At 43.6% G+C, this 5,593-nt stretch overlaps 1 pseudogene; it reads left to right on the top strand.

Moving 5' to 3' along the window:
- The first annotated feature begins 1,832 nt into the window (after positions 1-1,832).
- On the top strand, positions 1,833-2,007 carry LOC138668066 (U2 spliceosomal RNA; annotated as a pseudogene).
- Positions 2,008-5,593: the final 3,586 nt, after the last annotated feature.

Raw genomic sequence — 5,593 nt, forward strand, 5'->3', positions numbered from 1 at the left:
ATGTGGAGTACCAGGGAGGAATATTGCCGAGATTTTAAATGTTATTAGAGATGCAATATGGTACTCTAGGGATAGAAGTCAGAGCCTGGCCCTGTTGGCGCTGGACTTTGAAAAGGCGTTTGACAGGGTCTCGCATGAGTATCTTTTTAAAGTTTTAAAACAAATGGCGATCCCCGACATGTTTTTATCTCGTATTATGATTTTATATAATAATGTGTTTTCTCAAATTTCTGTCAATGGTTTTTTAACAGATGTTATCCCGTTGGAATCCGGAGTGAAGCAGGGGTGTCCATTATCCCCAATTCTTTTTATTTGTGCTATGGAACCCCTGCTGTGTATGATCCGGAAAGATAAAGTGGTCCGAGGGGTTCCTATTCCGGGTGGAGGAGGGGTCCAAGTCAAAGTATTTGGCTACATGGATGATGTTACTGCCATCTGTACAGATCCTGCTTCACTCCGGAGAGTGGTAATGTGCACCAATTTTTTTAGTCAGGCTTCAGGTTTTAAAATGAATTTTAATAAAACTGAATGTTTGATTTTGGGTTCCTGGGATACAAATGACCTACCAGCAGTAAAATTGAGGCAAGACAAGGTAAAAATCTTGGGAATTGTATTTGATGCTAAAAATGATGGACACGTGAGCTGGGAGGAGGTACAACATAAAATAGTGAAAAAACTCTCCTTCTGGAATTTGAGATGCTTGTCGATTGAAGGGAAAATTTTAATCATTAAATCTGTTTTGTTGCCTATGATGCTTTATGTTGCCATGGTATATCCTCCTTCTGAGTTGATACTAAAAAAACTAACTCGATGTATTTTTATGTTCATTTGGGGATCAAAAATGGAAAAGCTGAGGCGAACGGAAATGTACAAAAAACAACAAAATGGAGGAAAAGATGTCCCTGATTTGCATTTGTATTTGTATGTAAATTTCTTTTGTTTTTGTTTTAAAGTTTTTAACACTAATTCTACTTTTAGTCTGTTTTTAAAATATACTTGTGGTTTTATCTTTAAAAAATGGTTTAGGCCATGTTTATCAGCACCCATTTTATTATGCCCGCCCAAGCATTTTATTGTTTTAGAGAAGGTGATAAGGACTCATAAATTAAAGGACTTGGATGCCGATCTCCTTCTGGACCAGAAAAAACTGATGGTTCATCTGAGAAGAGAAGAAGGAGTGTCCCCTGTGATCAACTTCTCATGGAGTAGATCCAAGCGTGTGTGGAGGAACGTTTTTGGAAAATTCTTGGCCAACATTCATAAAGACCTCGCATGGATGGCTGCCCACCAGTGCCTCCCAACCAGAGACTTCCAGCACAGGAGAAGCCTGGTGGCGAGGGCAAAGTGCCCAAGAGACTCTTGCCGAGAGGATGAGACTGTTTTGCACCTTTTCTGGAACTGCTGTTTTGCACAAGAACTTTGGGGGAGATTGGGGATACTTTTAAAATGGGTTTGCGGTCTTAAAGATTTTAGCTATGAGTATGTTTTATATGGACTTTTTAATTGCCCCACTACACACAAGTTCAAAATATGTTGGTGTATAATAAACTGTGCCAAGAATGCAATCTGGAAAGTGAGAAACATTTTACTTTTTAACCGTGATTTTATCTCTGTAAATGATTGCATTAAATTGGCTTTTAGTGAAATGTTTATTTATTTTTTAAAGGATGTTAAAGTTGTGGTGAAAAGAGAAGCAAATCGTAGATGGTGTTTTTATATGTGGAATACTGTTTTATATTAGGTTGTTCATGTTGTTGTATTTTATTATTGTAATTGTTTGTTTCTTTTGCACAAAAGGTTTCATTTTTTCTTGTTCTATGTTTTATGACCAAATAAAATTTTGTTGAAACCTTATCTGTTCTTATCAGTTTAATATCTGATACGTCCCCTATTTGGGGACCATATATTAAATGGATTTTTAGAACAGGGAGCTGGAAATGGAGCTTGCTCTGTCCACTCCACGCATTGACCCGTTATTGCAGTATCTCCGGGAACAGTGCACTCCTTCTCTGATCCAGTTTCCAAAAACAGATTGAATTGAATTGAAATCAGCACCGCAAGTTGTCATTTAACCCTTTAGGAGACTTCTTTTCAGGGTCAAAGAAGCACATTTCAGATGGCAAATGTAGCATTTTGCTCAATTTCACTGGACCATTTGCAACATTTCCTGTGCCTTGCCTGCCTTGCTTTCACCTATGCATGTCCAGCATTGGATTGCATCCAATATGCAATCAATCAATCAATCAGTCTTTGCTGGTTGCAACAGGTGTGTTAAGATGTAGGCCCGAATGAGGCCTTTGTAACAGTGTTGCTAATATATTGTGCCATCTATACAATTAGGCCTCTGCTGTCAGTATTAAGTGTTTAAATTGAAGTATCCTATGAGTAGTTTGGCCATACATACTACATTTGTGACCGCATGCACGAATTCCTTTGTAAAACATTGGCTCCCTCTTGTGGACCACTGACTTTTAATTATGTGGTGTATGATATGTATTTAAATAAAAAAGGAAAAATGGGGTCTGTGCTGATCTTGAATATGCTTGTCTTGTCCATCTTGTCTTGTACTGTGTGAGTAATATTCTAATGCTTTTGACCAATCAGGTGCGCTGCCTGCAGTAGATAGAATCTGTGCACGGAACCTTCACCTGCTGTCACAATGGGACCTTTATCCATTGACTCCGGAACTCTCTCGTGTCACAATGGGCTTTTGGCAGTGTAAAATGCCGCCGTCTTCAGTCTGCTGCTGGAGCAGCAGCAGACCACATGGTAGGGGGGAGGTCTGTGCCCAGCTTCAGGAGAGCTGGGAAGACAACTGCTCACCTGTCTGGTTTTTGAATTACACTCTCGCTCTGCCTGTATTTTAAATAAGCCTCCTTACCTTGACAAGCCAGCTGGTATGTCACTCCATCAGGAGAAACGTTGCCCCTTAGACCCCAGTCCAGTGCCTCTCACCTAGCCAAATCAGTTCTCCTGCTTCGTACTGACGAGGGCCAAGAGCCCCAAACACAGTGTCTGTGAATTGAGATACTGATTTTGCTTTCATCCTAAGTCATATTGCACGACTCGTTAATGAGTTGATTGTGACTTGTAGGATCGCTACTGACTAGGGTTGAGCGACCTTGACCTTTATAGAGTCGAGCCGTGTTTCGCGAAACCCGACTATCTTAGAAGTTGAGTCGAGTGGAATCGGCCGATTATCGCGAAAAGTCGGGTATCGACCGAAACACGAAACCCAATGCAAGTCAATGTGGGAGCATAGTCGGCAGTGAGTGGAGGCCAGGAAAACACCTACACTGCCCATTTTAATGGCAAAAACATCCATTCTTGTTACAGAAGCTTGTCAATCGTAATTTACCTTATAATAATTGGAAGGCATTTGAAATTGGGGGTCATTTGGCTAAAGTTGTGGGGGGTAGGGCTGGTTCAAGTAATTAGTGGGCCCAGGAAATCTGGACCACGTCACGGCAGTGGAGCAGGGAGAGGTAAGTATTTCAACTTTGCAAGTGCTGTGATCCTGAGCAAGCAGGGGGGGCCCACTCGTTGGCATTGGCACTGGCACAGGGCCCCTCAAAGTACAGCGGTGTGTTTGCACGGCGGGGGCGCCTCCCACCGGCAGCAACACTTTTGCGTACTATGAGAGGCCCTGTGCCAGTGACGTCGCCAACTAGTATTCCTCCCCCCACCTGATGAAGGAACCTGCACTTTCATCTGCACCTTTCTCTTTGTCCCCGTGTAAGGTGGTATGGTATGCGGGAAGAGGAACCTGCCTTTCAGCAGGGTCACAATCTTGTTGTGTAGCGTGCACGGGGAATGTTGCGTTATGGGTCAATGTACCAGCAGACTCATCTATCACTGGCTGTGCAATGGGCAGGATGAGGAGGAAACACAGATATAGGCCCAAAGAATAAAGTTGGCTAAATGCAGTTCCAAATTGTTAACACAGGACTAACCAGGGGGCATTGCAGTGGAGGACAACTGGAATGAGAGGCTGACACAGAGTAGGCCCAAATCAGTAAGTAGTCGAAATGCAGTTCAAAATTGGCAACCGTAGTAAACAGGCGGTACAGCTTTGTTCAGTGGAGGAGAACAGCAAGGAGTGGCAGACACCGATAGTAGGCCCCAACCCAACTAGTAGGCCAAATGCAGTCTAACATTAACAACTACTTAACGAGAGCCTGAAAATGGAATTTCAGGACAGGAAACCAGGAGAACAGCAAGGAGCGGCAGACACTGTTAGTAGGCCCCAAACCAACTAGTATGCCAAATGCAGTTGTTCCATTTAACCACTATTTAACAAGAGCCTGAAGATAGAAGCTCAGGAAAGGCAACCTGGAGAACACCTTGGAGTGGAACACACCGTCTCTACACCCCATACCAAATGTGTAGGCCTAATGCAGTGTAGTTTCCAACAACTACTAAACGAGAGCATTAATATTGAAGCAATGGAGAGGAAACCTGGGGAACACCTTGGAGTGGAACACACCGTCTCTCTACACCCCATACCCAATTTGTAGGCCTAATGCAGTGTAGTTTCCAACAACTACTAAACGAGAGCATTAAGATTGAAGCAATGGAGAGGAAACCTGGGGAACACCTTGGAGTGGAACACACCGTCTCTACACCCCATACCCAATGGGCAGGCCTAATGCAGTGTAGTTTTCAACAACTACTAAACGACAGTCGGAAGACCGAAGCAATGGAGAGGAAACCTGGGGAACACCTTGGAATGGAACACACCGTCTCTACACCCCATACCCAATGTGCAGGCCTAATGCAGTGTAGTTTTCAACAACTACTAAACGACAGTCAGAAGACCGAAGCAATGGAGAGGAAACCTGGGGAACACCTTGGAATGGAACTCACCGTCTCTACACCCCATACTCAATGTGCAGGCCTAATGCAGTGTAGTTTCCAACAACTACTAAACGAGAGCATTAAGATTGAAGCAATGGAGAGGAAACCTGGGGAACACCTTGGAGTGGAACACACCGTCTCTCTACACCCCATACCCAATTTGTAGGCCTAATGCAGTGTAGTTTCCAGCAACTACTAAACGAGAGCATTAAGATTGAAGCAATGGAGAGGAAACCTGGGGAACACCTTGGAGTGGAACACACCGTCTCTGCACCCCATACCAAATGTGTAGGCCTAATGCAGTGTAGTTTCCAACAACTACTAAATGAGAGCATTAAGATTGAAGCAATGGAGAGGAAACCTGGGGAACACTTTGGAGTGGAACACACAGTCTCTATACCCCATACCCAATGTGCAGGCCTAATGCAGTGTAGTTTTCAACAACTACTAAACGACAGTCGGAAGACCGAAGCAATGGAGAGGAAACCTGGGGAACACGTTGGAATGGAACACACCGTCTCTACACCCCATACCCAATGTGCAGGCCTAATGCAGTGTAGTTTCCAACAACTACTAAACGAGAGCATTAAGATTGAAGCAATGGAGAGGAAACCTGGGGAACACCTTGGAGTGGAACACACCGTCTCTCTACACCCCATACCCAATTTGTAGGCCTAATGCAGTGTAGTTTCCAACAACTACTAAACGAGAGCATTAAGATTGAAGCAATGGAGAG

The sequence above is a fragment of the Ranitomeya imitator genome, chromosome 2 (genome assembly GCF_032444005.1).
Source record: "Ranitomeya imitator isolate aRanImi1 chromosome 2, aRanImi1.pri, whole genome shotgun sequence".
Taxonomy (NCBI): domain Eukaryota; kingdom Metazoa; phylum Chordata; class Amphibia; order Anura; family Dendrobatidae; genus Ranitomeya; species Ranitomeya imitator.